The sequence below is a fragment of the Haematobia irritans genome, chromosome 1 (assembly GCF_050003625.1).
Source record: "Haematobia irritans isolate KBUSLIRL chromosome 1, ASM5000362v1, whole genome shotgun sequence".
Classification (NCBI taxonomy): domain Eukaryota; kingdom Metazoa; phylum Arthropoda; class Insecta; order Diptera; family Muscidae; genus Haematobia; species Haematobia irritans.
The window spans coordinates 3,004,110-3,017,236 of record NC_134397.1 but is presented as its reverse complement, the minus strand read 5'-3'; the positions used below and the strand labels follow the sequence as shown (position 1 = coordinate 3,017,236).

At 31.8% G+C, this 13,127-nt stretch overlaps 1 protein-coding gene across 3 annotated transcripts in view; it reads left to right on the top strand.

The window, feature by feature from the left end:
* Tm1 (tropomyosin 1) overlaps window positions 1-13,127 on the top strand; it is a 53,523-nt gene that overhangs the window by 36,122 nt on the left and 4,274 nt on the right. For all 3 annotated transcript variants that reach the window (XM_075288942.1, XM_075288940.1, XM_075288941.1), the window contains exon 1: window positions 11,350-11,506. The gene's annotated coding sequence lies outside the window, so the exon portion shown is untranslated. Of the gene's footprint in view, window positions 11,507-13,127 lie in introns of those variants that run through there.

Here is a 13,127-nt window from a genome sequence, read left to right as displayed (position 1 = left end):
GAAAATATATATGGTTGAAGCAGAATATGTTTTTGAATATATGTTACCGAGGTAATTTATTTTGAGGGTGTGGCGATGCTGATGTCCTGCGACTGGCAGCCAGTGAGTTAATCCTTAATAGAGGCAACATGTTTGGAAAAATATTTAAAAATTTAGAAAATCGATTCTAAACAATTTATCACCAATATGTGTTGTGACCAAAGACAATAGACTTTAGAAGATGGGAAATTGGCTGCTGAGAACGTCAAACCATTGACGGCGCTAAGTCCCTACTTGTCGTTTACGCGTTTGGTTCGACACATTAAAATGAAAATAAAAAGAAATTAAGAGTTGGAATTATCTTGGAACAAACGGGAAAATATAATTTTTAATTTATTGCTCAAAATTTACCATTGTTCAATTTAAAAAATTAAGTTTTTCATTAAAAAAATGCAAATAAAAGAAATTACAAACATATATGGACCTAGCGCCGTCAATGCAACATTTGGTATGACGCAAGCCAATTTTCCATCTTCTAAAGTGTGTTGTCTTTGGTTGTGACTTCGAAGAAAACACGGATAGTATTGCTTGATGTACTTTATTGTTGAAGGATTATAAAAAGGGATATGATATGTAAGGGTAGGTACTATGTTCGGTTTTCGAGTTGAAAACCACTTTATTATCGCGATTACTTTTTCTTAAATAACCAAAATTATAAATGAAAACAAACTTATTCCTGTAAAGTCTTGCCGAAATCTATAGGAACAACAAACTACGCATCAATTGTGTTGATTTGTCTGCTTTATATTGAACTGTTTTGATAAAGTAACCACGAAAATTTCAACGCGAAAAGCGAACATAGTACTTACCTTAACGTTAAAAGTTGTTTGATCGAAAAGATATCGTCAAAAAGCATCCAGTGTAAAGCTGACAGTATTGCCAGATTTTCTTATTTCAACAATATTCCATTCATAAATTTGAGCGTAATAACAATGTTTTCAGCTCTGAGTATACTTACGAAAAATACTGTTCGGTGTAAAAATTATATGTTTGGAACTCAATTTTTTATCATCCCTGCCAACATTTTTTGAATTTGGGGCGCTTCAGAGAATCCCCACTACGTCGAAAACAGTCGTATACGATATCCAAAACTCCTCGGAAAAGCGCCGTCACTATTGAGAAGTTGTACCACGCCAAGTTACTACAAAAAAGTATCGCATGAGTGCAATTATTAGGAGCCCTTCTGGATACATTTAGAAGGACGCCAATAAGAGCCCCTTCAAACAATCAGACAAAGTGCATTTTAAGATAGTTTTAAAAGAATCATTGTTGTCAAGTAAAACACGATTGTTTATATGTTTATTAATTTTATGAAACATTTATAAATTCTCATAAATATAACATTTATACGGCTATCACATCACATTTAACACATTTTTATGCATTAATAAGAGATTGATGTTGAGTTACAAGTTGTAAGTTAAATGTTGTAGCGTCTATCAGCCAGTACTTTTATTCCCAATGGAGGCAGCGTGTCTGGAAAAATATTTGAAAAACTATCACTTTATTCCATGTGGAAAGTCAAAAATTGTTCACCAATTTAGTTTTCACAATTTTAAGCGTAATAACTATGTTTTCAGCACTTTATTTTCGTTTTCATTGAAATAAATTATAATAAGCCAGTTGCGCTTGGTGTTTCACAAAATATAAAATGGCTCTTGTAACAGTAGTGATGGCAAAATACTTTCATGCGAATAGTGATGGCAAAATACTATCACAGTTGGCGATTGTTGCAGTGTCACTTACGAGTCTGTGGTAGCGATGAGGATGAAATGGAACACTGAAATGCTGGCAGGGATATTAGTTATAAGTGCAAACTTATAATATTCGTAAACTAGTATAACATGTTTGGGACATATATGTTAATATTTTAGAACATATTATGTTTTTCTTAAATATAACCCTGCCAACACTTTTTGAATTTGGCGGCGCTTCTGAGAATCCCCACCACGTCAAAAACAGTCGTATACGATATCCAAAACTCCTCGGAAAAACGCCGTCACTATTGAGAAGTTGTACCACGCCAAGTTACTACAAAAAAGTATCGCATGAATGCAATTATTAGGTGCCTTTCTGGATAAATTTAGAACGACGCCAATAAGAGCCCCTTCAAACAATTAGAAAAAGTGAATTTTAAGATAGTTGTAAAAGAATCATAGTGGTCAATAAAACGATGATGTTTATTAATTTGATTAAACATTTTTAAATTCTTACAAATATAACATTTACACGACTATCACATCCCTGCCAGCATTTCAAAGTTCCATTTCATCCTCATCGCTACCACAGACTCGTAAATGTCACTACAACAATCGTCAACAGTGATGGGGGAAGCATATCAAAAAGTACAAAATGTACATGTAAGTAGTTTGCCATCACTATTGTTTGAAGACCCAATTTATATTCTGTCTATCAGCCAGTGTTTTTATTCTCGATGGATGTAGCGTGTCTGGAAAAATATCTGAAAAACTATCACTTAATCCATTTGGAAAGTCAAAAACTGTTCAAAAATATACCTTTCACAATTTTAAGCGAATTAACTATGTTTTCAGCACTTTATTATCGTTTTTATTTAAATAAATTATAATAAGCTAGTTGCGCTTGGTGTTTCACTAAATATAAAATGGCTCTTGTAACAATAGTGATGGCGAAATACTTGCATGTACATTTCATACATTTTGATACGCTTCCCCCATCACAGTTGGCGATTGTTGTAGTGCCACGAGTCTGTGGTCGCGATGAGGATGAAATGGAACTTTGAAATGCTGGCAGGGAATGTCTCTGGATGGAAACATATGCATAGTAATTTATGAATTTTGTATAAACATAGGGCAAGAGATAATAGTGAAAAAAAGATAAAGATGGCGACCGAGATAGATAACGAAAGACATCAACATAACCCACTGCGATAATAAATGTGAGAAAATGGTACTCTGCTTGAGAGACATATTTTATGTGGATAAATGAGCTTGTGTCAAACTCGAAGATTTGAAGTGTTTAAGTCTAAACATTATTCAATTTACACATTCAATTGCGTATTCGGAGCCTTAAAAAAGATATGCTTACAGCGACACACAATATGTATGTTTGCACAGTACAAACAAATTTTTGTTTGTACAAATTCTGAAAATATATGCTTGAAGCATAATATGTTTGGGAGGGGGTTTTTGGTTTTCTTCAAATAATTCAAAAAAGAGTGATGTCAAAATATATTCAAAATTTTTTTTGGTTCATTTCTCTATCGATGTTGGCGATCATTGTAGTACCACTTAAGAGTCTTCCTAATTGGAAATGAGTTCATACGAGGGCGGTTCGGAAACTTCTTAGCCTATCAATGAAAGAGAATAGTTAGTTTTTCAAAAATATTTTTATTTTTAAATATAATCTCCTGAAACTTCAATACACTTAGTCCAACGCTTTTCTAGCAATTCTATCCCTTGATTAAAATAGTTTTCCTCAAGGTCTCCAAAATAGTGGTTTACAACTGTAATTGTAATATTATTATTATTATTATTATCTTTATTTGTAATTTGAAGCCTTAAAGGCCAATTGAGGTAAATTACAATTAATCTACTAAAGAATAACTCCTCGAAACAAAGTTTTACTTATAATCTAAGATGGTTAAAGGTATGGAATTAAAGTTATCACAAATATAAACTTCTTAAGTCTAAAGAAAAAAAATACAAAATTTTATAATTTTCAATAAAAAACTACTCTTGCAATTATTATTAATATATTTTTTTTATTGTTATTATTATTATTATTTTTGTATTTTTTTATATCTTTTTTTTTTTTATTATTTATTTTTAATCGTTTTCTTTTAAATCAATATTACTATTGCGAAAAAATATATATATTTAAAGCTTTTATTGTCGTCTTCAGTGACACCTACTCTTAAGTACAATATGGTTTTATTTTTGGTATTTTTTTTATTATTATTATTTTTTATTTTTTTATTTTATTTTATTTTTTTTTTTTTAATTATTATTATTATTATTTTTTTTTTTTATTTATTTATTTTTTTTTTATCCTATTAAAAAATAGCATTATGATAATCAGATTATAGTGACTAGGATTTTATATATATAAATATGGTATATGTTAGTCCAAATCTTGACAGTATTGCAGAAGATGCTTGCGGTATGTGGCATTTGTACTATTAAATACCCTTAAAGTGCTGGGAAGGGCATTGAACAGTCTAGCCGTTCGTACTGTGAATGAATGTCCCAAATAAGGTCCCACTCGAGGTATAACAAGTTGATTGGCTCGTACAGAGTGACAGAATGTAAACATATTGTAAAGGAAAGACGGGTTGCGACTACGGAAAAATTTATAGAATGTCAAGAGTAAGCGAAAGTTAACAAAGTTCGAAAATGATGAACCAATAAAGCGACGGACAAATGGTGAAATATGGTCATACAATCTGCATGAATATATAAAGCGGACTGCTTGATTAAACGCGGAGTTTACTCTCCTCATGATGATGTCGGATGTGCCAGAATAGACCTCTAAACAATAGATAATGTTTGGCATAATAAGAGCATGGACCAGTCTTTCCCTTACAAATCGAGGTAGCACTAGGTCTATGTTGTAGAGCTGGCGAATGCCACAAATCGTGCGGGCAACCACATTATCAATGTGTTCCTCAAATGTCAATCTATCATCTATAACAATGCCCAGACATCTCAAGCTGTGGACAAAGTCTATTGGTATCCCATTGTAACATATAGGCAGGTCAACAGTATGTCGCGGTGAGAACAGTAGTAATATCTTCATTTGAGGTAAAACGCTTGCCAGCAAGGAATTTTTTTAGGTTTGGGAACACGTAAAAGTAACTGGGAGCTAAATCAGGAGAATAAGGTGTGTGGTCAAGCAACTCGTACTTTAATTCGTTGATTTTAGCCATTGTTAAAACACTCTTGTGCGCGGGTGTCTTGATGAAAAATTATTTTTTTGTGTTGTAAGCCAGGACGTTTTTCTTGAATTTGTACATTTAATTGATCCAAAAGGTTGCAATAGTACTCTGAATTTATTGTTTTACCCTTTTGCAGATAGTCAATCAATAAAATACCTTTGAAGTCCCAAAAAACCGTTGCCATAACTTTACCAGCCGATTCAATTGTTTTTGCCTTCTTTGGGGCACTTCCTCCAGTCCATTGTTTGGATTGTTCTTTTGTCTCTGGAGTATAGTGGTGGATCCATGTCTCATCAACAGTTATGAAACGACGCTTAAAATCCATTTTATTTCGCTTAAAACGATCCAAACAAGCTTGAGAAATGTTCATTCTTCAGTTATGAAACGACGCTTAAAATCCATTTTATTTCCCTTAAAACGATCCAAACAAGCTTGAGAAATGTTCATTCTTATGCGTTTTTGATCGACTGTTAACAAATGCGGCACCCATCTTGCAGAAAGCTTTTTCATCTGTAGTTCTTCATGCAAAATTAAATGGACTCGATCATTTGAGATGCCCATGATATTAGCAATTTCACGCACTTTTATTCGTCGATCATTTAATACCATATCATGCACTTTGGCTACAATTTCTGTTGTTGTTGCTGTTTTTGGACGTCCACTACGTGGTTCATCTTCAATGCTAGTACGACCACGTTTAAATTCAGCAACTCAATTTTTTACTGTTGCATATGAAGGAGCACTTTCACCTAACACATTCACCATATCATTATGAATTTCTTGTCCCGATAAACCTTTTTTATGTAAATATTTAATGACAGCACGCATTTCTAATTTTTCCATTGTAAACAAATTGCGGATGCGTCTTTTTTGAACACCTGTTTCTATATGAAGGAGTTGCCAGATCGAAACAAAATTTAACATGTGTTAACGGAGATGGAAGTTTCCAAAACACTTAACTTTTTTCTGTTTATACCGCGCTTTTTGTGCTAGGTTAAGAAGTTTCCGAACTGCCCTCGTACACATGTAGTCTAAGGGACTTTTTGGAATTGCAAAACTGCTCTGCATGTACTGGGCAACACATTCGTAATTGCAACAACACTGCAAGCATCATGAATTCTAAAAGCAACACTCATCAATCTGTACTACGCGCATATTTTGAAACAATCCAAATTGTTCATACCGAACACCAAAAAGTTTTTCAGCGGTGGATTATCCCACCTCAGTAATGCTGGTGACATTTCTGAGGGTTTCAAAGCTTCTCTAAGGGGTTTCACTGGAATGTGGAACGCCGTTCGGACTCGGCTATAAAAAGGAGGTCCCTTGTCATTGAGCTTAACATGGAATCGGGCAGCACTCAGTGATAAGAGAGAAGTTCACCACTGTGGCATCACAATGGACTGAATAGTCAAAGTGAGCTGCCACAAACCTAACCTAAATTGTTCATGGCAAAATACTTTGAACTAGTGGTGTGCAAGTGAGTAATATTTAACTCACGCTCATGTACACCTCGAACGGAAAAATCTTACTCACACTGTTAGAAAAATATGTTTTTCATATGTTCCGATATAAACAAAATGTGTTTCGGGCACGATTTTAAACCACAATATATTTAAGTGCGAACATGTAATGTTCCTAAACTAACACTAAATGTTTGGGACATCTATGTTAATATGTTAGAATATATTATGTTTGGGGCATGAATGTTTCATAAAAATAATATGTGTGAATGTAAACATATATAAATTAACAAATTTCGAGTAAACATATATATGTTGTGATATTTTATTCAGAGAGCGACAAAAAGAGAATATAGAGAAAGAAATAGAGATGGAAACCGGGAGGGTTGACGAAAGATATCAACAGAACAAAGCGAGAGAATGAAAAAAGAACAATTTCTGTGAAACCGCTTGTATGTTGTTTCGGAAAACTGTTTTATGATAAGACTAAATATTTGATATGCTTAAGTCTAAATATTATTTAATTTGAATAAAGAGAATAGACATTCGGAACCAAGAGAATAGACATTCGGAACCAAGAGAATAGACATTTGAAAAACAAACTGCATATGTTTTCGCCTTGAGAGCAGCATTTTATGCATGTGTGAACATGTGTTTTGTTTATCATTTTGGCATTATGGGCACAATTTTTCGTTAAAATAAATCAGGGGTCTTCGTAAAAATAACGAAAGGGCACTATACTCTTTTTACAGTTGGGACAGTAAAATGAAATAAGGAGGAAATAGTGAAAAATTACACAGTAAAATGTAAAAAAACAAACTTTAGTTCCTCTTTATTAAAAAGTAGTCCACGAGGAGTTGACGGACACCATCAAATATAAAAGCGGGCATTAAGTTCGAGTTTTACAGCTAAAACAATTTAAAAAGTTTATTTTCTTTAAAATGAATTATTAAAGAAAAATAAAAGGAATTTTAGAGCGATGGTGTTAAATGCTAGTAAAAAACTGTTCATTCCTAAATAAATTTATGTTTATATTATAAAATTATGTATAAATGTTTATACTCGACTCCACATTCTTCTTTTGTTAGTTTTTGAATTCCTTCCGAATTTTAAAGTTTTGTACAAAAACAGTTTTTTATTAAAAAATTGTTATTTTTGCAATAAAAAATAATATTTTATCCAAAAATCAGTCAATTTCGTTTATATTAAGCACTGTTACTGACTATAAATCTTTAATAACACACATTTCGAAGTTTCATTTAAAAAAAAATTAATATAGTATAAATATAAATGTGTAAATTAAAAAAAAAAAAAAACAAAAAAACAAAAAAAAATGTTCTGTCGGAGCAGGGATTGAACCCACGACCCTTTGTATGCAAGGCAGACATGCTAACCACTGCTCCACGTGGCAAACAAATGTATGTTTCTGTTAAATAATGTTATGTTTGCATGGGCTCGTGGGCGCTGCAAACTATGCTATATAAATGTAACTTAAAACGATAATTATCTACTGGTGACTATAACAGCTACGTAGCCCAGTGGATAGTGTGTTGGCTTACAAACTGTATGGTCCTCGGTTCGATTCTCCGTGCAGGCGAAAGGTAAAATTTAAAAAAAAATTATAAAAGTGAATAATTTCTTCAACATTATTTGTATTACAGAAAAAGGTGCCAATAACAAAAAAATTTCGTGGAAGTGAAAATTACGAGTATGTTAGGGAATGAGCACAATCGTGTTTGGGAAAAATTCTTCCAAGCATATAATATTTTTGGCTCAAAATGCTTCCAAACATATAATATGTTCACATAAAATAAACATATTAATGTTTCGGCAGTATGCAATAATATATGTGCTTCCTGCAAAATATGTTTGGAACATATGTTAAAGAAGCGATTTTTTTTGAGGGTGCACGAAAAGAAAATTTGTACTCACGCACGAACATCTTTTAAAGACTCTCACGACTATCTTTTAAAGACACTCAAGAAAAATGTCGTGACTCAATTTACCTGAGGGACCTGACTGAAAACACGATCATGAATAAAATCAAGAGCGTTATTAAATTTTTAGCATCCTAAGCGTCAATAAAATTTTAAATGAATTCAACTAGTAAGCGTTTTATGTTCTTGAGCGGGTTAGTTTCGTGAGCGTATTTTCCCGAAATTCGTCATTAACGCACACTCACGAAGATATTATTTTCGTGACTCACGCTCGCGTACACTTACCGCATTGTCATCAGCGTGACTCACAACCCACGCGTGGGACACGAAAATATTCGACAATTTCGTGTCACGTGCACACCTCTACTTTGAACATTTCGCCGAAATTTAGCCCGTTCTTACTTGTTTTAAAATGAAATAATTAGAAGGGCAGCCAAAATACTAAATCGCTGCCATTGAAACATATGCAATTTACACAATATTAAGGACAAATTTCATTAAACTAAGGACATTTGAAACAAGCCAAATTTTCCTTAAAGTAAAAAAAGAATTTTTGATTCAAATATGGGCTAACATTTATTTTGAGAATTTGTATAATAATTTACGAGGGCTGCGATGATATGAAAGGACATAAACACAATTAGATCAATACTAAACAAGCAATGGAAAGCAGACATAAGTAATACCATAATTTTCATATCAAAACGGGCTGCTTTTTATTTTTTTTTTCATTGACCAAGTACACTGAAAAAAATTTTCATGAGGTCAAAGATTTCATACCCTTAAAATATGAATTTTTAAACATACAAGACGCATTTCTCTGACTTTGTTTTGTCCAAAAGTCGATAAGCTTTTCAATGAAATCAATTTGTCCTTATAGTTAAGTGATTCGACTTAAAAATGGATATATTGACACGAAAGAAAATTTTGTTGGGATAAGGTCAACTTGGCGTTAACAACTCTGAAAAAATTCTTGGACTTGGATAGCTCATGGATTCTTGGAATTCTTGGACTTGGATAGCTCATGAAAAAAAAAACGAATAATTTCAAATTTGTTTATTAGAATCAAGTACTCAAAACTCAAATTTGAAAGAGAATTGTGTCTTTAACGTATTCTTACTTCAATTCTCCGCTTCTTTGGGTTGGAATCAATACCAAAGTCATTAGTGTGAAAACAAAATCCTTGAAACCGGGCAAGCTATTTTTTTAGAATGTATACGATTTTTGGCCTAAAAATGTAAAGCACTAGATGGGAGCTATGTTCGGATTTTCCCCCAAGTCCCTGAGAAATGGAATAATATATGTGGCAGCGATAATATTAAATAAAATCTTGTCAAATTACGGATCTAAAAGATCCAATGCAATAATTGCGAATATTTTAATATTTCCAAATTCATGGATATTTTAAGCTTATTAGGCGTGAAAACCAAACATAGTACCCTGGTAAACAAGGAAAAAATATCGTCCAACGTAAATCATAACCGAATCAGGTCAAAAGCATTTTCGATGTCACCCCAATTTTTTTTTAAATTTTCTTCCATTAGCTTTGAGAGTAAAAAGTACCAACCTTTTTTTAGATACCAGTCCAAACATCACTACTACCTAGAGTTTGTGAGACTGCAAATTGAATGCGAGAAAAAATGCATTTCATGTTGCTCTTCTTTCAATTCAAAGTAAAACCATAAAAGCCAAATTGGTATGATTATTCAATATTGTGTTTCTTACTTGTTTCCAAAATATATGTTATATACTTTATAATGAACTTTTTTAATAAAATAGACCATCATTTTAATCTGTGCACTTATACATATATTTTTCCTAGAGTAGAAAGGTGCAGGTCGAAATTAATGCCTGTGTTCTGAGTTCTTCTTCTATTAGAACTTTGGGACGTTCATTCCCGTTATTTGTACTTTTGCATTGAATCTCTAATTGTACTGCAAGTATGGGAAAAATAATTTTTTTCTCAATAACATATGAACCTGCACAAAATGAAAACATTTTTCAATCATATACCCATAACATACAAACGCTATCAATTCATATACGAGAATATGTATTATCATTGTGAACTATAAATTTATGGACATGAATAGACCATGCATCCCACCCAAAAGAACAACACTGGTATATATCAAATTTCTATACCGAAATTTTCGATAAACAAATTGTGTTAAATGTCCTATGATTACCTCAGCATCAAATGGGCTGTTTAAATTATTCCAATACTTGTTTTTGTAATCTTTAACGAAAAATAGCCATCAATAGGTCCTAACATAAGAAAGAACTCTCTTACGAAATGACCTAAATTTACAGCAATCAGAATTCTTTTCCAATATGTGAAGAAAACTATATACATACAATTATCTGCCTTCAAGAGTCAGCAGAGCAAACATATTTTAAACATAAAAAATTTCTGCTCCAAAATGTAAAAGAAAAAAAAATACAAAATAAAAAACAAGGTGATAGAATATTTTCAAATATTAAATGGACTCGCAGCATTTTCTAATAGACTTTTCATGAGACGACATACACACAATTTGTAATCTATTTTTAAATTCACGGATACACAGAATATCGAAAGAGAACATAGCGAGGAAGAGTGATGAGGTTGGAGAGAAAGAAAGAGAGAGAACGGAATTGTTTATGGGAGGATATATTCAACTAAATCAGCCACTAAAAAATATATTCGTATTTATTAAATTATATTTCAACACACGTATGTTCCCATGTGTGTGAGCTTAATAGTATGGGTAGACCATATATGTATAGTCACTATAGTAGTATGTGTTTATTTTAACACTCACTAATCCCATTACAAGTTTGCGAACGAACGAAAGTGCGAATGGAAAATGAGTAGGTGCATTGGGAAATTTTAATATACCAACCCACCTTCATGGGATTTTATTTTTATTAGAAAATGCTCCTCATGCTTCGCATATACAAGATCAGAGAGAAAATTTAGGGGGATTTTTTTTGTGGAAATTTTCGAAATAGTACTAACATGTATATGTGTGTATGTACACACAACCAATAATATTGAGATATTTTTTGTATGGGTAAAATTTTTTGCGATTGGGGCTTTGTGTGGTCGAAAAGTTGGTCTGCATCAGTGTTCTCGGGGTTTCGACAGCGTATAGTGTGTTTGGAACGCTAAGGTTAGTCGCAGTTTAAAAATTTCCAAAAAGGATATTCAACAAAATGTTTAAAGAAAACAGAAATTTATTTTCTAATAACAATAAATATTATAAAATATGAAAATAAAAAATATATATTGGAAGAAAATAATTTTGTGTATAAATATGTTTTATGAAAAATATGGATGTGAACTATTAAAAAAAAATTGTACAAAAAAGAAAATATTTTTAAAATATTCTAACGGAAATTACTTCAAATTACCTATAAATCTATGTGTGTGTGTGTGAGTGCGTGCCATGACATAATAACCTACAACAATAAAACCCATTTGGATAATAATTTTTTTTTTGTTTGCATCGTAGAGTCTAGCAATACAAAAAAAAATAAATGAAAAATATATAAAATTATATTAAACCTCAATAGTAATCATATAGTTTTTTTAAAGAGAATTTGTACTATAGACAAAAAAGGAATTTTTGTAACTGAATCGCTTTTCATTCAAATTTACACTCTGCAAGTAATATGAGTGTATTTGTTAATATTCCCATACGAAGGCATATACACAAGCTCATATAATACAATCTATATATACATATGTTAAACGCGCACATACACACATTGCACACACCCATATGCATATCTATACACAACATTTGCACACTCGTCAAAATCTGAAAAGTATACTTAGCCAGGCTAAAGAGCTTTTTCTTTAAAAGTTTAAATTAGCCTTGAGTCTTACACACCAAGAACCCACCCACTAACAAAATTCATAAAGTAAAAAAAATTAATTAAATATCTCAAAAATATAAATGATCGATCGAGTATGCGTGAAGCTTTTTTATACAACATGTACAAGAGAGCTTTTTCTGTACTAAGATGTTGATACAAAAGAAACCCAATTTGTTAAGGCTTCATAAAATTTTTAATTTTATCTATTGAGCTTTGATTGAACACTGCTCGGAAATCATTTACATACTTTGAACATAGTGTCAATGTCATATCAATGTAGATGTTTTTACTATTACGAATTCACTGTATAATATATTGAAGTAGCCAAATTTTCTCTTGTTATTACTTTCTAATAATACCGAAATTTAGGAACATTTGCAAAATGCCTATATATTTTGTAGCTAATCGCTTGTCTTCATTGAAGAGAGTAGCAAATTGTAAATTAATATTTGTTTTGTTTTTAGAGCTTTTTATAAAAACCAGGTAAAGGAACAACCAGAATTTTTGAAATAATTATAAAGAAATTTAGAACATGAGATAAATCTTCATCTATGTGTTCGAATTACTGCATATAAGCGTTAAGAAATGTGCAATGTTTTTCGAGAATCAATGTATCTTTGTAATATTAAATTAAATGTTGTACATCTTTTTGTGGAATTAGTTCCTATGGAAATTTCTATTTTATATTATAATATTGACCCGTTATTCCATCTATTAATTTACCATTAATATGGGTGAAAACTCTCTATCTCTCTCTTCCTTCTAAATTTCGGCAAAAATCAAGCAATTTTAAAATTTTCCAAAAATTAACACATATATATTCATAAATGGTAATTCGGGGCATATATACTCATCTAAATTTTCGAAACATCCCACTCATATTTTTTTATGTATTTGGGCAGTGGGTAGAAA